The sequence below is a fragment of the Suricata suricatta genome, chromosome 15 (genome assembly GCF_006229205.1).
Source record: "Suricata suricatta isolate VVHF042 chromosome 15, meerkat_22Aug2017_6uvM2_HiC, whole genome shotgun sequence".
Classification (NCBI taxonomy): Eukaryota; Metazoa; Chordata; class Mammalia; order Carnivora; family Herpestidae; genus Suricata; species Suricata suricatta.
The window spans coordinates 64416711-64437975 of record NC_043714.1 but is presented as its reverse complement, the minus strand read 5'-3'; the positions used below and the strand labels follow the sequence as shown (position 1 = coordinate 64437975).

General features: G+C 38.8%; 2 long non-coding RNA genes across 3 annotated transcripts; one reads left to right on the top strand and one right to left on the bottom strand.

Annotated features, from left to right (window-relative positions):
* Positions 1–1361: 1361 nt before the first annotated feature.
* On the bottom strand, positions 1362–13068 carry LOC115278973. Of its 2 annotated transcripts, none has more exons than XR_003903142.1 (6): positions 10181–13068; positions 9613–9737; positions 6696–6793; positions 4183–4255; positions 2520–2691; positions 1362–1486 (listed from the first exon to the last, which is right to left on the bottom strand). It is a non-coding gene; the product is annotated as an uncharacterized LOC115278973 (long non-coding RNA). The 2 variants fall into 2 exon arrangements; XR_003903141.1 differs by having other exon boundaries at positions 2520–2654.
* On the top strand, positions 13054–19357 carry LOC115278971. The gene is made up of 3 exons (XR_003903140.1): positions 13054–13330; positions 15314–15433; positions 17111–19357. It is a non-coding gene; the product is annotated as an uncharacterized LOC115278971 (long non-coding RNA).
* Positions 19358–21265: the final 1908 nt, after the last annotated feature.

Here is a 21265-nt window from a genome sequence, read left to right as displayed (position 1 = left end):
CTTCTCCTCAACTTCGTAAAAACCCACAGAATTTTTAAGAGAATCGTATTAGTGAAAATGCTGGCACCGTGAATCAAAAGGGACAAAGGTAGTTCGAAATGGGCTACCAAATTCCTATATTCGGGAAACAGGCTACTAAACATCTGCAAACATGCACCATCTGTCTTTTGTTTTAACAGCTCTCTTGAAACATAATTCACCATGAAATTTATTCATTTAAAAGGTACAATTATTTTTATTTACAGATTTGAAATCATCACTATAATCAATTTTAAAATATTTTTGTCATCTCAATTTAAAAAAAAAAACATAGAATTTAGGTATCACCTTCCCTCCCTTCCCCTTCCCCACCATCATCCTTTCCAGCCCTAAGGAACCATTAACCTATTTTCTATCTTTTTACATTTTATTATTTTGGACATTTCATACAAACGGATAATACAATATGTGGTCTTTTGTCACTGAAATCTTTTACTTAGCATAATGTGCTCAAGATTTTCCCATGTTATGGCATATGTCAGTACTTCTTCAGGTTGACAGTATGTTTTGAAGCACAACATTTTTAATATTTTTTAAAATTATTTAACATTTAATTCATTTCGAGAGACAGAATGTGAGTAGGGGAGGGGCAGAGAGAGGTAGAGAAAAATCTGAAGCAGGCTCCAGGCTCTAAGCAATCAGCACAGAGCCTAACATGGTGCTCAAACCCACAAAATGTGAGATCATGACCTGAGCCGAAATCTCATGCTTAACTGACTGAGCAACCCAAGCAACCCACAAAATTTTTAATTTTAATATATCTCAGTGTATCCGTTTTTTGCCTTGTTGCTTGTGTTTGGAGTCATATCTAAAAATCCATTGCCAGGTCTGATGTCATGAACATTTACTCCTATGATCTCCTCTAAGAATTCCATAGTTTTAGCTCTTACACTTAGATTTTTTTATCCATTTTGAGTTATTTTTTATATAGTGTGAGGTAAAGATCCAACTTCATTCTCCTGCATGTGATTATATCCAATTGTCTGAAAATCATTTGTTGAAAGCACCATTCTTTTCCCTTTGAATGGTACTGGTATCTTTGTCAAAAATCCATTCTCCATAGACATCTAGACACACAACTCTTATTGGAGTCATGAGAAAGAATGGATGGGGAGTCTTCTATAAAGAAGGGTAGTGGCTTTTTTCAGCAAAAACCTGAACACAAAAGGTGGGGGACTTATTAACCATCAATATTTTCCAGGAACACAGAGCTCAGATAAAGTCCAACATTGTCAATCCCTCCTTTTGTTCAATAAGAATGAATATAATAAACTAAACTAAACAATTAAAAGGCCAGCATAAGCCTCCTGAGTGAGGCATAGTGGGATCTCTCTAGGACTTTTGTTGGTGTAGTTCCTGAAAAACAAGCTGAACCATCAGTTGAGAGGTTATAGCAAAGGTCAGTTGTTCTAGAATCTTGACATCCAGACATCTTCAACAGGGATATCTGAAATGAAAAATAAAAAATATTAATATAAAAGATGGAATTGCAGCATCTGGGTGGCTCAGTCGGTGTCTGACCCTTGATTTTGGCTCAAGTCATGATCTCTTGGTTTTTGAGTTTAAGCCCCAACTCCAGCTCTGTGCTTCTAGTGTAGAGCCTACTTAAGATTCTCTCTGTCCCTTTCTCTGTCTCTGCTCCTCCCTCCCTCCCCATATCTCTCAAAATAAATAAAAATTTTTCAAGAAAAATGGGGGCCACCTGGGTGGCTCAGTCAGTTAAGTGTCTTTCAATTTTGGCTCAGGTCATGATTTCACAGTTCATGAGTTCAAGTCCCATATCAGGCTCCACACTGATCTGTGGAAACTGCTAGTGATTCTCTTTCTCTCTCCTTCTCTTTTTGCCCCTTTGGCACACACACACACTCTCTCTCTCAAAATAAATAAAGAATTTTTTTTTAAATATGGAATTAAAGCTAAGAACTAGGAGTCAACCTTGTGAATCACAGGTTTAGTGGATTCTAAGAGGCTGGTGGAAGAAAATCTTGATTAATCAGCACTGCTGTGGAAATAAATGAAGGCTACCCAAATGAGAACAAGCAAAGACTATTTATTCAGAGCTGGCTACCATACGGAAGTCAGCCATCATCACTTACATTTGGCAAAGACTCAAGGACAGCTTAGTGGGCCAGCTGTATAGTGAAATAAAAGGGAAGCAAGACTAGGTGTGCCCTGATAGGACGCTGTTGGCATGATGAAATTAGAATGAGAATAACTAGAGTTAGGGTATGTGGTTAGTTCCCCTATCTAATCAGGGGAACTCTTTATGGTTTGTCTTAAATTGGAAATGAGGGATAAATTTAGGGAAGCAGGCAGTTATTAACCAAGACCTGACCATTTGGGGCAGTTGCTGCAGGAATGGTGATTTGGTCTGCCAGTCTGATGGCTACTGGATCAGCACCCTATTTTTATAGTCTGATAGTCTGGTCATTTCCTGTTATAGTCAGTCTCCCAGTTCCTCATTTCAATCATTAACTCACTTGCAAGAAGTTGACAAATTCAGAGAAAGCTAGTGATCCAGATCTTCGCTGCTCAGAGATTTTTAGTCATCTCCATAGTCAACTGTCTACAAGATCTTCCTGACCTTTCCATTGTTTTGTCATCATTGGGATCACCTGATGAGAGAGCAGCTGTGTGAGATCATTTAAGCCTCTGGATAGAATGCAACAGTTCACCATAATGACCACATGGCAAAAAAAAAAAAAAAAAAAAAAGACAATTAATAGTCCCTATAAAATTCTTTAACACAAATCCCAGTTGCCCAACCCAAGTCAAGAGGACAAATATGATAGGCCATCAAGACTAACTTAAGAAAGCCAAATAGCTTTCTCCTTAAAGCAGTGGATAGCCTGTTCCACCCTGACTAATCCAAGTACAGTAAGAACTATTAGCAATAGCACAAGTGCCACCAAGACTAGCCTAAAATAACTTTACAGCAATGCAATTGTACACGAACAAGTGGACATGCCAGTCATGCCAATGAGTTGACAACGATATGTATTCCATCTAAGCAAGCAATGGTATCATTAGTAAGTTATACAAATTAGTGACCTTTCTTACACCTTTTTCTGCTTGTTTGATTCCCACTGATGGGAAAATTATCATGAACAATGAATCCATAATCTTACAGATAGTGTCCTGAATAATCAAGAGAGGCTTCCTTTTGGAACTTATATCTGAGTTGGAATTTCTAGCCACGGTGATTTATAGAATTGGGGTTTCTGTCTACATACATGCATTGGACTACTGTTCTTAAAGATGTTAGTCAGAAACAAACAGAATCAGGAATCCTGATTACAAAGAAAGTGGCATTTGGTAGGAACACATGAGATCTAGGAAATAATGAGCTATACATAGCATGAGGCCAAAACTAAGGCCTTATATCAGTTGGGCTGTATATTTAGATTCCTGTTAATTTCTGCCAGATGGCAAACATTTGGACCACTGCCCTGGGAAATAAAGTTTAAAATTACACAGGATCTGATGGATACATTGTAATAATTGGTTCTTTTGAATACATGGACACTGATAAAGTCACAGGTTTATTCGTTTAAGGTCATTTTTCCACAGAAGTGCAAATAAAAACATCATCCTTATAGTCTCATGAGACCATTCCTTATAGTCTGATTTGGTGATTCTGGAATTGCTCAGAGGTTTATAACAGGACACAGTGATAGATGGCATATGCAGCTGTCAGTAAGACTGAAGGAAGTAGCTACTGTTTGAGATAGTCTAATGATGGCATTGGAATGAATATGTTTTGGCCTAACAATTATATAAGGAGGGGGAAAAGGAGAGAAAAGGCCTTTATATGTGAATAACAACCAAAGGTCTATAGAAAATAAGCATAATTATTATTAGCAGATAGATAAAACAGGAATCAGACAGAGGTCTTTTTCCAACACCCTGGGTAGAAACTATTCATTGTGTGAAACCATCTGCTTGTTCCAAAGGTATAAGGTGAGCTGTTTCCTTCCAAAGATCATTTGTATCTACAAGATCTCTGAGTAGCCCCAATTTAAATTCCCTGATTAGAGTAGCCTTGCAATTGTGTGGAATTCTGAATTGCTTCCTTCATTGTTAAACATGAAACCAAGCATTGGCTCCCTGGCATTTCACTGTTGTATTTATTGCTAATAGTACCTGATAAAGTTGCTTCCGTTGAGATCAAAGGCAGCAGATTTCCTCTGATGTTTCTTCCAATAGACCAAATATCCTAGTGGAAGATCGTGAAGAAATGATTCAGAAAAATGCTTGGGGGAAGTACCCTGAACCACTGGTGATAGAACTGGGTGTAATACAAGAGCAGTTTGTAAATTTTTTGCCATGTTACCATGTAGTAGGATGGAGTCTAATATCAGAGATTAAATTCCCAAGTGCATGGATCTTGCAGTTACCAATTCACAGGGGGATCATGGATGTGTCCTTGAGGGAGTGAACTGTACAGCCATAAGAGCTAGTGAGAGTGCCTTTGGTCAAAAGAACTCAAGGATTTCTGCAAGTTTTGTTAATTTAAATTTAAGTATTTCCATCAGTCTTTTCAACCCTTCCAGATGATTGTGGGTGATAAGAACAGTACAGTTTATAATTAGGGGAGACATCTTACAGAATTTTCTCACAAGAGTGTCCATTAAGTGTGCATCTTGATCACTTGATATAAAAGTTAGGATGCCTCAGGTTGAAAACACAAAATAAAATTGCTTTTTAATGACCATAAGACCTGTAGCTTTTCAGGGAAGAAATGCTACAGCCCATCCTAAATATAGATGTACAATAACTAAAACATATCCAAATCTCATAGAAGTTGAAGCCAGTTAAAATCTATCTGAAGTTATTCAAAGTCCCATTGAGATCTTGGCTGTGTCTCCCTTTTATAGATTTTCCAGGATTAAATTGTTGACAGGTGACACATGACCTGAAAATAACCTCAGCTGTCATTTCAAAATTTCACCAATGTTAAGATAGTAATCAATTTGTCTGTTCTGTGATGAGTAGTTTCCAGAAGGCATTTAGTTAATATCCACTTGAATTTATCTGGTTTAACCACTCAGCCATGTTAAGCATTCCAGAGATTTTCTGAGTGAAAGATACAACCAGATCCTTCCTTTTCAAAATAGGATGCTATATGTTGATATTTTTAATAGCCTCTTTGAATCCTTCCAGAGATATATCCTTTGAGGGTTTAGGTAGGCTCACAACTTTGGTTAAGGCAGAATTTTTAGCATAATGATCTGCCACAGCATTTTCTTCAGCTTCTGTATGATCTCTTTTCTACACGGGCCTCAATCTTTTTAATAGCCATCCCTCTGGGAAGTAGGAGTGCGTCTAAAAACTCCATAACTTGTTGTCCATTTTTTGGAGGATACCAGCAGAGCTGAGAAGCCCGTTTGTGATGAGGAAGGCATCCCAGAGTCTTGTACTGCTCCAGAAGCAGATATGCTTTTGTGTGTGTGTGTGTGTGTGTATATATATATATATATATATATATATATATATATATATATATTCTGATTTTTAGCTAGTTGAAAAAGCTCTAAGAAGGGCAATAAGTTTTGGCATCTGGGCTGATTTTACTTCAGGTAAAGGACTATATTCTAAAGAACCATCTTTTTAAATTACTGCTGGTAATTTGGTGTGATTTAACTGAATGTTAATAGGTTTGATAGTCTCCAGTTTCAGTTGAAGCATGATCCATCAGCAAATAATATTAGGTCAGATTTCTCAATAGGGTCTTTAATACATTGTGCATCTGTGAGGTACAGATAGCTCCCTGACTGAAGTAGGATAATCATGTTGTTCCCATTCTCTTAGGATCAGGAGAGTGGCAAGATTCAGGTTGTTTCAAGGGTGAAGAGTAATGGTAAAAAAGAGAGAGTAACAAGATATCTTAAGAGGTGGATCAGTTGACTGAAAAGTGTTGTGTCTTCTCAGTCAACAGTAATGTCTGTGCTGCATGAGAAACCATGAGGATAAGTAGAGATCCTAGAATTAGTTCAACAGAAGCATTGACAAGTTTTGTGATGACACCAATTACCTTAAGTCAAGAGGGCAAAAGCCTTTACAGTAGGGTCAAGGGTGAGACAATAGTAAGCAACTCTTTTGATGATTCCCATGAAACTGAACTGAAACTCTAAGGGCTTGTTCAAATTGTTCATGCACAATTCAATGAAATGACTTTCTAGTTAGGAGTAACTAAAGAGGGAGGCTATTGAAGGGCCTTCATTAGGTACACAAGACCTATTTGTATTTGGGCTCCCAGATCAGAGTCTCTCACTAAAGATTTAGACAATTCATAAAGAAGTGCTGCAATCACAGAAAAGTTTGGTACCCATGGCCTGCAATTTCCAGTTAAACCTAGAAATCCAGTTGTCAGCTTGAAAGAGGTCTAGAATAAATTTGAATAGTGTTTAATCTATCAGGACAGTGTTTCCCTTTCTTAGATAGGTCATTTCCTAAATAATGGACTGTATTTGTGGAACATTTGTAATTTTTCTTCTGAAGCATCAATGTTCCTTTTCTGCTAAGGCTTAGAGTGAGTAAATGATCCCTTTTAAAGGTTTCCTTGTTCTCTGAACAAAGTAAGAGATCATTATGTTATATCATATCCGAACTGAATCACAAGAGAAATGTGGATCTTATAAATCTTGATTAAATACCTGAGGAAAAGGAGTAGATGGGTTCAGAGCACCCCTGAGGCATGACTGCCCAAGAATATTGTGGTCCTCCTCAGTGGAAGGCATGGTCTAGAGGCATGCTGAAAAAGGCAAAGAAAAGATCCATTACAGTGAAGCCAAAGGCAGTAGGCAGATTAGATGGAATTTGAATTGCATACTACACCGAAACAAAAGATAACAACTTTGTTGATGGTTTTGAAGTCTTGAACAATTTATATCTTCATCCACTTGGTTTCTGTTTGGGCAGGATGAAAGTGTTACAAATGGCTACTGTAGACTATGAGAAGATCTTTGAATATAAGGTTTTTAAAGCTAGGTTTGAGCTCTTTCTTCCTTTGTGTCTGGCCTCAAAGGACATTGGGAAAGTTAGGGTAATGGTTTGGTACGATCCATCTGAATTTTAATCGATTCTCCTCCAATTCTGTTCCAATTCTGATGTTGGCATTTTTTTAGTCCATAAAATGTCAGTTATGATGCCAAGGTCTTTATCAGAGGTATCTATTAAATATTATGGAAAGGCAAAGATATATCCAGAACAGATGAGATGTGATTATGAATAGAGGAGTCATCTGGAATTTCAAAAAATAGCTCCTCTTGTGGGCATTTGCAAAGTAAATATCCCTTTATTAACTTTACAAGGGTGGCATCACAGAACAAAAAGAAATGATTTTTCAGTTAAGGACACAAGGGTTACAGCTAAGGGCTGCAGATTATGTGAGATCCCTGCTCCTGTGTGCTATGTTTTCTCTGAGGAATATGTTGAGAAATAGGCAGGATTTAACATAAAGCAGTACCGGTATCTACCAAGAATTAGTGCAGTTAACCATCTATATTCATAATTCACTTTGTTTAAAAGTAATCCAGACTATTGAATGCATTTTCCTTCCTTATTGATCTGAATTGAAGGATTTGGGTTTTTTTGTTTGTTTTTCTTTTGTTAAGATGAGATTTTTTTCCAGTGCCCCCTCCTATTTTTTTTTTTTTACAACATCTACAAGTGTCCTTATTAATAGATGGTTGGTTGGGAAGTGGTGTACTTAGCTGTTTGGTCTTTAGGGCCCCAAGGTTATTTTAAATCTTGTCTCATTGTTATTCTAAAACCATTACAAAATGTTATGCCTAGTGTTTTAGTTAAGTAAAGGAGATATTTCCCATTCTAATTTCTTTCTGTGAATTAAGTGCCCAATTTCAGGTTCAGCTCCATTGACAAAATGAGATGAAAGAGCTGCTGTTCAATCAGCATCTTCTTTCACTCCCACATGTTTTTGGAAGCTATTTACTAGCCTAAAAAATATCCCATAGTTTCTTCTTTACTTTTATTGCATGGTGGTATTATGGTCCAATACATGTTCATTAAAAATGTTTCATGTATGATGTTCAGGAGACTTTACCCTGCTTTTTGAGCTTCTTTTTGACCCTCAAGCTTATTATGAAAAGGGGGTTCTTGTAGGTCCCTTACTGGGTAGGGCCAATCAGCTTTTGCCATACAGAATTAAGCATCTGAGTTTCCAACCAACATGCGTACAAGTTGAATTCTAAAAAGGTTTTGTGAGTATTTTTTGGTCTTATCTAAGTCTAGAGAAATCTTTATAACTTTAATTAAGAATTAGAACTTGAGCATAAGGTTTAGATTTTATAGATCCCTGCATACCTAGCACATGGGAAGAATGGATTTTTAGAGGCAACGGGTTTTGGTGGTTTTAGAAGAGTTGGGGAAAGGGTCTGGACAAGGGGAAGCTGATGGAGAGATTGACAGAGGAAAGAGATTGAAAGGATAAAAGGGAGAAGACAGAGCAGGATACAGGAAAGTAGCTGAAGGACAAGAAGAAAATGCTTTACTGGAGAAAGTACTTTGTTGTTACTTAAGTTTGTCAAATTCCTCATAGCTTTGGCCAAAGAAATTTTTGGTGAAGTCATTTTTTATTTAAACTTTGTTTGGAGGGTCTGTGTACCAATCAAAAAATGCTGCCCATATGTACTGAGAAATCATATTCCTTTCTTTTCTAAGGAACCTTTCAAATGAACACAGATTTGTTGAAGTCAAATGCCCCTTAAGTGCCCACTAAAGGCTTAAGTCATACTTGGGGAAATTATGACATTTGAAAAGATAATTACAAGAATAAGGACTGTCATGAGAGTGGATATATGAAGCAAGAGTTTTCCCAGAAGAAAAGATGGTTTAGATTTAGATGATCCCATAATAGCTGTCAATGCTGGTAGAAATGAAATCTTTTTGCAATTCATATCTCAAAACCCAAACTTATGATTGGTCACCTTCCAACACAGACATGACAATATGTGCCCTCTGACATATGGAATATCAGAGAGAAGGTTTTCTCTGAATCAAATAGGGAGAGGGAAAGCCTTAAGGACAAAAACTTGAGGTGGAAAAAACCCATTAAGTTTTATTGGGTGACTTACAACAAAGTTTGTCCAAATGGGCAGTTCTGGTAAGAATGGCAAACTCATTGGTGTGTGAGGCCACCATGAAAAATAGGCTCAGCCCACATCACGTTCCGTGTTGACAGCTCAGAGCCTGGACCCTGCTTTGAATTTTGTGTCTCCCTCTCTCTCTGCCCTTCCTGGTTCATGCTCTTTCTCTCTTTCTTTCTCTCTCAAAAATAAATAAACATTAAAAAAATTTTTTAAGGAAAAATAGGCTCAGAAGGCATATGCTTCTGTTCTACTATATGACTCTCCTTAAGACATACAGCATCTGTAGACAGTACCCCCACAGAGCAGTAACACAAATGCAAACAAAAAGGGATGAAAAGAATGGATTGATTCCACCAAGGATGCCAAACCAAGGACACCAACAACAAAACCTGGATACAAAAGTCAGAAGAAATGACCAAGGAACTCCACACAAACAGTGGAGTTCAGGCATGTGTTGACTTACCACATCATTGTGGACTTGACACGCAGTCAGCAGTGAGACACAACAGGTTCTGGGCACCCGATCTAAGACCGGAAGCCATGGTGATGGTCGGTGCCAACTGTATCTTGGTGGAACTTCCAAGAAAACTGTGGTGAGAAATGAAGATCACTCAAATGAAAACAAACAAATGCCATTCATTCAGAGTTTGCTATAGCAACAGAGTTACTAACATCACCTGCAATGGGCAGAAATTCAAATGCAGGTAGAGTTGTGGGAAGCTCTAAAGTGGAAAATGGGAAGCTTTAGGTGAACCCTACTTGGAGGCAGTTGGCTTGCAGAAGCTAGAGGACTGACTAACTAGAAGTGGGCCATCCTATATGATTGATTAGAATATATTCATTAAACATATAAATCAGAAGTGAAAACAAAAATTAGGGAAGCTGGCAATTATTGGCCAGGTCCTGATTTGGGACTGATGTTGAATAGTTTGTATTTGACTTCTTAGACTAATGGCTACAAAGGCTGTGGGTCAGAGCTCTATTTTTGCATATGTCTGGTCATTGTTTGTTTATTATTTTCAGTCTCTTACCACTCATTAAGTTTTTGGAGATGAGATGTCAATTGTATTGCTGGTGGTGTCCACAGCATTGGTTGTTCTCCAGCAAGGATGAATAGCCTGAGAACTTCACCACTCTTGCTTGGTAGTCCAAACAGCAGCCTATGCAGGGAAAGAGCTGGACTATCAATGGTCAGCTGAGTCCTTCTAATTTTATAAAAAGTGCTCAGGCTTGAGCTTTCAGTGACTCTTCAGATCTTGGAGGCAAAGAGCATGGAAGGCAATTTTAGAGTCCCAATAAAAACCTGGCAATCTGTAGTTCTCACTGACTCCAAGTAAAGAATGTGGCAGAAAAATTGGAGGGTTGGTTTAGAGGCTATGATTAGTTCATAGCCAAATATTGAAGGAAATCAGAAGAACTGAAAATTTAGTTAAGGGCTGACAAGTTTTGAAAGGTGAGAAAAAGCAGTCCCAGTTAGAAGTAAACATCAAACTGGTTCTTGCACAGGAAACCAGAAAACTTGGTTACCAGACAAAAAAAGTTTATCGATCAGCTACCTGCAATTCACAGAGGTGCAAAATAGCTCAAAGGCAATGAATAGGGTCAGAATTGAATAATCCAAAAGAGCAAGCTATAGGTTCCCATTGAAACACAAAATGCTCTCTACTCCCACTTTATCCTTCTTGATCAAAGACAATCTCAAAGGAAGATTAGCCTTCTTCACAAAATAAGGCCAGTCTCCTGAGCTGTGGCCTGGTTATTTACATAGATGCAGCAAGAACGACATGTTACCACCTAGGTCTTCTATTGGCTTCGCTGGACTTTTTCATAAAGAACCTCAGATTGGACTGTTCCAGGCCTCTGGAGGATAGGAAGCCAAACCAAAACGTCACCATCATTTTCCACCTGCAGTACCTAGTGATTTGGTGGACATTCCTCTCTTCCTGAGGTCCTCAGAATATCCTGAGCCCCCGAGCCTGCCGGGAAGTGACCTTCCTTACTCACCTCTAAGGCTGGGAACCCCGTAGAGCCGGTGGCCAGGCCACTTTTCCCAAGAGGGACTTTGCAAGCATTGGCCCAGAAAGGCAACCTTAATTCCTGAAAAGGGTCTGGTCCCAACTGATGCGATGAGCATCATTCTCAACTGTGACATTCCAGGCAGAGCCAGCCGTGATGAACCAATGCTTCCAATGATGTCCTCTTAGCGAGGTGGACAGGCTCTTACTGAATCTATGCAAATAACTGCAGCCCTGTGAGAACAGGAACACTCCATGAGCGTTCCCAGAATTTGGAAGGGTGAGTCAGGGCAGAGAAGAGAAATGCTTCCTTTCTGTTTTACAAGAGCACAGTCATGAGTGAGAGACAGCTTGAGAGAAAAGAGAAAGTGGTTCCTTACATCCAGAAAATAGAACCTGAGAGCGTCAGCTCTGTTGCAAATGAAGCCCACGATCATGACTTATCAGTGCATTCAGTCCTATGTCATTAATTCCTGTTCCACTTGATCTTGGGCTAGTAGTCTCATGCTTCTTGCTTCTTGCTTCTTGCTTCTTGCCGGGCAGTCTGGAACTCCTGACTCAGTCCACAGGTGTGGTCTCATAGTTATTTAAACAATGCGATCAGAAGCCTGAACCCAAGAGTTATCCGGCATAGTCTTTAGCAGGTTCTTAGACAATCCTTTGTTGAAAATGGAACATTCTGCCTTATAGCTGATTCCAGGTATTTTCAAGAAAGCCTCAGGAGTAAAGCAAAGCACACAAACTGTATGTAGATGACAAAAGACTAGAAATGTCTTGTGTTTACTTCCTACTGATATTTTCAAAAAAAGATAATCTGAAGAGAGTTCATTACAAGAATCATGCAATCAGCAATCATATATGGTTGTGTCCATGGCACCCAAAACAAAATAAAGTCAATCCAGAAAAACGTTTAACAAACTATGTTTAAACACGAAGATGTATGCCAATTTTCAAAGAAAAGATTACATCTAATTCATGAAAACAGATAAACATAATCTTCACAGAAAAACATTTTCAGGTATAACATAAAAATCCTGAAACATTAGATGTCATATAAACTTAGCACAAAGTTAGGATGTACCAAGAATATGTCAAGATTGTCAAGTAAATAGATTTAATACATCAAAAGTAGGCTCTGAACATCACTAGTAGATTAATAAAACTTTATACATAAATGATGTAAATCCCCAATAGAAAACTATTGCCAGGAAATACACTAAATTCACCTCAAAGAAGGAAGGTAGCAACCAAGTTAATGTTTTTAAAAATAACTAAAATTATGACTGCTAATATAATACTGCTTTTGTTTTACAGGCAAAGCAATACTAAGACTCTGATACACAGAAACATAACATGGTCAGCAAAAACACTGATCATTGCCAAGAGCCTTCCCATACAGGATACAACTGTTTACATGTTTAGATTAATAATGTTGTACCCATACAAATTTAACCTAGGGAAGTCTAAGCATCTCTTCTGATTTGACAATATTTCCCATGTAACACATCATTAGTAACATATCAATAACCCTAATTATTCCCAACATTTCTCTTTATACAAGATGAGAGAACAAATCTTAGTGATTTTGGGGGGAACCCTTTGCAAAATCTCAAAAACAATTTTAGGTGCTGACAAAGTTCATCAAACTCTGAGTGTGACACAATTTCAGGGCCACAAAGCCCTCAACCCCATGTAAATTTTCTGCACTTAAATTTGTTTGTTCCTCTCAAGAGCAACCTCTGCCCCATGTGCTTAACCACAAACCAACGCTTCCTGCCTTAACTCCCTTGTTAGTACAATATTTGATGAAGGTTAAGTTTCAAGAACCCCCTCCCATACCAGTTTTCACCTCCCCACCTCCCACTCTCCACAGCCACCTATCCCAGGAGGCTCTGCATTTAAAAGCTCGGCCCACCCACTCCTCCCCAGAGACATTTCTGACTTAGTCTTCAAGCATCTTCCTATTATGATACTCCTCTCCTCCTAAGCCCCTCAATGAAACCCTTCATACTAACATCTGTTGCATTTTTTCCCCCACAGGGATGACGCTGGAACTCTGATGGAATATCACATGGCCCCAAGGCCTTGCTTTCTTCACCCAGGTGTCAATGCCATCTGATCAGATGCTGGCTCCTTTCTTGGCTGGGGAAGTCGGGATCCACAGCGGTGAGTCCAAATCCTGGCCCAATGTTTCAAACATGTGTCTGTTGTTGCATGGTAAAAACTTGACCTTATTCTTTACTTTTGTCTTTTTTTTCCCCTTCTATTTCTCTGCCTTCTTCCAGCTTTTCTGAGTATAGTTAAAGCCCCTGACTTTCTCCTGGGATATCACACTTTGGGTAAAGTCCTTAGCACTTAACTGCTGTATTCCTTTCATTATCATGGGAAATGATCAATCTAATCATTGTTCCACTGACCTCTTCCCTGTGGGCATGGGCTCAGACATTATTCACACTGTCTTCACCCAATTTCTTCAAAATGACAACACTTCACTTAAAAAAAAAAAAAGTACTCAGAGTTCCAATGGCCTCTTTGGGTAACTTGGGATTTTTTCAAATTGACTTATTCTGAGCAGCTCTATTGAATCTCATGACTCCAAGATTTCATCCAAACAGTGGAACTGCTTTTACTGTTTGGTACAAAGAAACAGAACAATGTCTCTTCCACAATCATTTTCAGAGATCATTGCTTCCTTCAAAGGCCATTGCCCTTCTTCAGTGTTTTCTAAGGCCTATCCCTTCCCATCGTCTTCCCCTAACTTCTGCCTCCTTTTTTCCACCCTCAGCTTTCCCTTCGGCTCTCTAGAATCCTCTGTCTTCCCCTCTTTAACACCTCTGCCTCCTCTTCCCTGTTGTCCACCTGCCAGGCCTTCCTTTTCTCACTTGGGCTCCTCAGCTCCCCGTAGACACCTGATATTTAGGTCCCTTACCACTGCCGGGGCCGTGAGGAGCTCAGCGACTCCAGGAACAAAAGCCTGCAGCTGAAAAAGCTAATTGGAAATAAGCTGCATGTTTTCTCCACTCAGATGGACTTTGGAGGCACCAGATAGATGGCCACTTGGTTTCTCCCCTGTCGCTCTCCCAAAATGTAGTCCACAGCCTCCACTGGACACATATCAGGGCAAAGTACATCTCGAGGGTGTCCTCCACAAATACTGGGGAGGCTGCTTCAGCTCTTACACTGAGCAAGTTACTCCAATCTGCCCCACCTGCCAGAAACACAATCCTTAAAAATGTGAAAGTGAGGCAGGGATTAGAGTCAGCTCTTTTACATGAACCACTGAGCTTTGAGTCTTTGTGTTCGTATCTGAACCAGCTCAAAAATGTTTAAACTAAGATTTAAAGCTATTAGCACTTTATTTGTATCTATCCGTATGTGTGTATATGTATGTTGTTTTATGCATGTGTAATATTTTCCTACCTCCAAACGGTATTACCACATCATATTCTAAAGTCTCTTAAAGGAGCCTCCTTGTGGATTGGCTAAGAACTAAAAATAAGAGTTTATATAATTTTAAGTCTTTCTGAAATTCCCAGAAATTAAGACAATTAAATCTCTAATATGTTCCAGGTATGGGAAAAAATATTCTCATAAAAACTTAGAAGATGCTTTTTAAAGTTCAGGCTCACACCATTTAGGTGAATCTTTGGCAAATGGGACTAGTTTAAATGTCGTTGGTTTAATAACTACAGTTATGCCTTTTGAGTTATCAGCCTTGTAAGAACAAATTTTATTTTACTCACGTATGTTCTTCCTAAATCCATTCAGGTTAAGTTTACTTTTTACTTCATAATTAGATAGACTATTGGTATATTTTAACTACATGTTAGATATATAGTCATGGCATATCATGTCTCAGAATTCTGATAGTGTATCTGTCAGCTTCTCCTCTGTAAAGATTATGCTCATCCTTTTTCATAAATTACATATGATATCCTGTCTTCTTTGAAAACAGGATTAAATGTGCTAATTAAACCTTAGCATGTTTTGTCTAAAACTTATTGAACTCACTTTTTCAGTGCCCCATAAAAATCAAATTTCCTTATCCATTGTATTATTTTTATGGTGAATTCTACTCAGACCTTTAAGCTTTGAAAATTATCAAAAATGCACTAACCATAGCTATTTTAAATTTTCTGTCATTCACAGGTGGTTTTATGTTTTAGTCCGAGCTTCTGGAAGAGCCCTTGCAAATCAGCTACTTGTTGAGTGCTTTGTCTTCAATGAAAAAGGATTATCATAGAGTCCCATGGAGGCCGACTATGTCAGGTACTCTTGGCTAAGCCTCCTGATGGCACTGCTTAAATAACTTTGGGACCACCTTGGTAGACTAAGTCAGCATTTCTAGAACTTTAGGGGAGAATATAGATTTATGAGACTACTAGCCCAAGATCAAGTGGAACAGGAATTAATGACATAGGACTGAATGCACTGATAAGTCATGATCGTGGGCTTCATTTGCAACAGTGCTGACGCTCTCAGGTTCTATTTTCTGGATGTAAGGAACCACTTTCTCTTTTCTCTCAAGCTGTCTCTCACTCATGACTGTGCTCTTGTAAAACAGAAAGGAAGCATTTCTCTTCTCTGCCCTGACTCACCCTTCCAAATTCTGGGAACGCTCACGGAGTGTTCCTGTTCTCGCAGGGCTGCAGTTATTTGCATAGATTCAGTAAGAGCCTGTCCACCTCGCTAAGAGGACATCATTGGAAGCATTGGTTCATCACGGCTGGCTCTGCCTGGAATGTCACAGTTGAGAATGATGCTCATCGCATCAGTTGGGACCAGACCCTTTTCAGGAATTAAGGTTGCCTTTCTGGGCCAAGGCTTGCAAAGTCCCTCTTGGGAAAAGTGGCCTGGCCACCGGCTCTACGGGGTTCCCAGCCTTAGAGGTGAGTAAGGAAGGTCACTTCCCGGCAGGCTCGGGGGCTCAGGATATTCTGAGGACCTCAGGAAGAGAGGAATGTCCACCAAATCACTAGGTACTGCAGGTGGAAAATGATGGTGACGTTTTGGCTTGGCTTCCTATCCTCCAGAGGCCTGGAACAGTCCAATCTGAGGTTCTTTATGAAAAAGTCCAGCGAAGCCAATAGAAGACCTAGGTGGTAACATGTCGTTCTTGCTGCATCTATGTAAATAACCAGGCCACAGCTCAGGAGACTGGCCTTATTTTGTGAAGAAGGCTAATCTTCCTCTGAGATTGTCTTTGATCAAGAGGGATACAGGGTGTGTAGAGAGCATTTTGTGTTTCAGTGGGAACCTATAGCTTGCTCTTTTGGATTATTCAATTCCGACCCTATTCATTGCCTTTGAGCTATTTTGCACCTCTGTGAATTGCAGGTAGCTGATCGATATGGAAACTCTATCTTGTCTTATAGACACTTAATTAGCTTCCTTTCCCAGTATGGATAAACTAGCATTGATACCTACTTATAAATGAGATCTGGATCTTTTACTTTAGAGAGACTGTCAGCCCTTACCAAATTTTCAATTCTTACAGATTCCTTCAATATCCAGCTGCAACCTTTCAAATTAACCTGTACAACTTTTCTCCCTTCTTCCTGACTTTAAGTCACTGAGAACTAAAACATGATTGCCCAGATCCTTATTCGGACTCTAGGTTCCTTTGTCACTGGCCTTTTCCCCCAGGATCTGAAGAAACACTGCAGTGGTCCATGCATGAACCCGATGGTTCCCTGGACAAGCTGCTGTCTGGGTCACTAAGAAAGTCTGGTGAAATGCTCAGGTCATGCACGCCCTCATAAGGGAGATAACTGGGCTCTGCACAACACACTTAAGAGCATGATATGATTCAGGGAGCAGTGCTGCACAATGAAACTATTTTATCCACTGACCTCCTGAATTTGACTAGGATACTTTTAGGGTTTGACCTCTGGCTCCTTAATACATTCATTTATGCTAACATTTACCTTTTTTTTTTTTTTTTAGGCATCCCATGTAAGAACACTGGGACAGCTGACCTCTGCCTGTATTCCAAACAAATGATTCAACTATTCTTTTAGGGACTTCACTGAGAATATGGTGGCCCTGAGGTCTACCTCACTCAGCCATCTGCTGTTTGGGTTAGCCCTTTTCCTTGAATTGTTCATGGAGAGTTTCTCTGAGCCCACCCGGAACAAAGAGAGGGACTGACAAGGCTGAAGAAAATGTGTGCTTCACACGAGTTTAGGCTGCTTTGCTGAGAACCAAGTCCCAGCTCTGCGACCTTTCTGCACTTTTGCTTGTTTACTTCATCTGAGACCCAGAATCCCAAGTCCTTGTGCCAGAGCACAAACCAACTTTCCTGCCTCAGCTTTTCCACTAGTACCATATATGATGCAGTTCATTAAGTTTCAAGGCAACTTCTACACACCAGCTGTTAGCATGGCATCCTTCTTCTGCTTTCCCTGGGCACCTGTCCCAGAGTCTCTGCTTCCAGAAGCTTCACTTGCCCTCCCCTTGCCTGACACTGTTCTGGCTTAGGCTTTGAGGCTCTCTCTGCCATAGTTTCATTCAATAATATCTTTCCTTACTTGGGTCCAGACTTAACTCTTTTTTTTTTTCCTTGACAATTTCTTTGGCAAAAGATACCATTTAGGATTTGATTTTTGGAACATAAAATACAAAAAGTAGTCAGGAAGTTTTGAACACTTGATTAAATAGGATCGAGGATTACTGAGAAATAATAGTTGGTTGTCTATTTCACCAAAATGATGATATAAATTTAAAAGTAGACATAGAAGATGACTATAAAGAACTTCAGTTCTTTTTAAGTGAAAAGACTTTGTTCTCTCGAGTAATTAAAGATATGACAAAATCAACATAAAGTATAGGAAAGAGTCTAATAAGACCCTGAATAGTTGTTCTCTAGGCAGATTATTCTAAAGGCAAAGAAAAATGTATTTTATAAGCACTTACTAAGAGAAAACCAGTAATCCGGGGGGGGGGGGAATGTCATTTTAATAGAAAACTAAATGCTAGTTTTGAAACAGCATATTTGGTACTAACGCTCTTATTAAAATATCTTATAAATAAGCTCATAAACCTCAGCCAGCTTTGACTATAAGAAATACAATTCCCTTTCCATGAACCATCTGCAACTTTCTCTATCCAGACAAGTCTTGTCATACACTTGTCTCTCATTTTGGAACTAGTCATTTCACTTTGGAACTAAGTTACTCTTGTTTTCCTTAACAAAATACCGCATGCAAGCTTTGCATGCAAAGTTTTCCCTATGCCGCTATCATTCCTGATAGAGTCCCATTCATGTATATTGATTCTAAGATTTCACGACAGCCACTGCTGTTGTTTAAAGAAAACTAGGAGATAGGATAAGAGAAGAGTTATTCCCGAAGAATGGATTACAGCAGTGAGGCAGATCTTATTAGAATGACTGCAGTAGAGGAGAGAGGCTTTGGTATAGAGCTCAGTCCCATTCCTATGAGCACTGACAGCTGAAGATCTTGGCCAAGGAGCCAAGGGAAGGGGGGAGTGGGTAGAAAATTCCTAAGAGGAACTTGGTCAGATACCAAAGTAGGGGGATTCTTGCTAGATTGGCTTAACAGGAATCTTACTAAAAGCAGATGCCAAGGACTTAGATATCTAGCGCAGGGTATGAGGAGTTTGATCAGATATCAGGGATACTCAGATATAAAGGGGGGCAGTTGTCAATTAACTAACTCAGGATTCATTGCTAAAATGGGGCTCAGCAGGCCAAGGTTGAGCCTGGTCTAGAAGAAGGCTCAAAGGAGCCTAACTAAAGTTTGGTCAAAGAAGGAGTATTTGCTAATAAATGACTATAAACTCTCTTTCATATACCAGTATTTTCTAGCAGACTATCAGAGTTCATAAATATACATCTCAACATCTCATAATTTCTATAGCCTGTCCCTTATAGTATAGCTTCTCAATGTGGCAAAAAATGAACATGTCCATTAACAGACCCAAATAAATAGCCTCTCTGTATTGTATAAAAGGCCAAAAACATATAAAATGAAATTGTATTTAGCAATTAATGCTTCAGTATTGTGTTTTACTTAGATATGATTTAGGTATCTAATAAATATTCATGAATTAACTCAATTTAGCATCAGTCCAAGGTCTTAAGCTACCAATTGATTTTGGACACAGTCTCCAAGCTGACATACTACAAAATAGAATTACTTTGAAATAAAGTTTGTCCAAATAATGACTTAATTTGACTAACATAAATGTACATTTTTTATAATCTTAAAATATAGTAATTGAAATGATAGTATATTAAATCAGCCAAACATTGTAAATTGAGGAAAAATATGCCTGCATAAAATAAAAATATGGGTTTTTATTACATTTAGTGATGATAACTCAGAAGATATAGCTGTTTTTTATTAAATCAATAATATTAAATTAGTCTCATTTGCTAAAGTTACCTAAATTATGTAAACTTGAATTCTTAAAACATTTGAATTATTTCCTATAAGAATGTATTTTTGGCATATTGAAAGTATTAGAAATTTAATTTTTTCAATATCTTGGAATTTTCAGGAATAGTCCCATTTGTATATGCCCCTAGTTAGCTCTAAGTCAATTAGAATAAAACTCTTTAAAATTTTTTTTATAATCTAATTTAGTAATACCATCTGGAGGTAAGAAAATATTACATATCTATAGACACATAAACATGCATATAGATCTGGAAAACTTATAGCTTCTATTTCAAAATTTTAGCCCATATGTCAGAAGTAAACCCAGAAATACAAAATTCATTTTTCATGAGCTCTTATCCACCTAATGAGTACAAATTTTAGTTGATTTAAGTTCAAAATTGGGGGAAAATGGATAAACAAATAGAAAAGAGTAACAAAACATAATTTTCTGTCATCTCTCATTCAATAGAGACAAAATACCTATAAACCATTAATTCACTTACAGAGATAGTCAAATTGTCTACCTAAAAAAACAAACAAACAAAAAAAAGCATCACCAGAAATCAACTAAAGACTCAAAGAAAATCAAAATCAAATTCTTACCATGCTTCCAACAGACAAGAGTCTGGGACATAGGACCAGGATCAGGACTCACCTTTAGATCCCTCGGTTCCAAGCCAAGCATGGAGCACAAATGGCCTTATTACCTGATTGGAGCAGATGAGAATCTGAAGGCAAGGTGCCATCCTGAGTCAAACTGTCAAAGACAAAAACCAGACAAGTTAGGAGACTGATATGATGGAGACTATCATAATGGCAGCGTCAACCCCAGTCTGAATATCTTCGGAGTGCCTCTACTTTTTATAGATGTTTGCAAATTAGGTGGTTTTACACTGTGGCTTTGCAGGTTACAGAAATGAGCATTATTCATCAAAACAGGAAATGGTTGTTTTTCTCAAATACAGCTGGCTCAGCACCTTCGGAGAGCAGAGAGTTTTGATCTCTGTTAATCAACCATGAGCTAAAGAACAGGACATGAAAGTGTCTGTTTTGCCTTGTCAGCACATTCAGACCAAAGGGGGAAGTGTGCTAGGTTTTGTCACACATGATCAAAGACCTTGTAGCTAAGAGTTTCAAGAGGAAGTGACCACAAAGGAAATGAAACTTCTATTCACCCCTGCAGCTAGGCGAAGTCATGTTTCCTTCCTCAGCCCAGTAGGCTCTTTTACATGTAATACACTTACTTTTCTGCCGCACCCCCACCCCACCACACACACCACCTCCTTACATGTAGTCTCCCTTCCCCATGTAATAATTCTACCCACATCTGTCCATTTCCACTGATACCAGCCCAATCACTCTATCACCTGACCCCTTCAAGGCTACTGGGTTACTTCCTAAATGGTCTCCTGCCTTTCCTGACTTTTCTCCCACAATTTAGTCAAAGTGAACTAAAGCAAAAATTAATTTTTTTTACTAATCTGTTCAGAAGTTTTCAATCTCTCCCTTTTACCCTTCCAAAGTGGTCTACACTGCACAGAGAGTGTGCAAGCCCTTCACGTTCTGACTCTCCTCTTTTGCCAGCCTTGAGCAGACTGTGCCCTTTAGCTCCATAGAACACTTGCAGTTCCCAAACACCCCATGCTCTTCTCCCCGTCTAGACACTTGCTTGTGTTTTCCTTTCGGCCTCCAATGC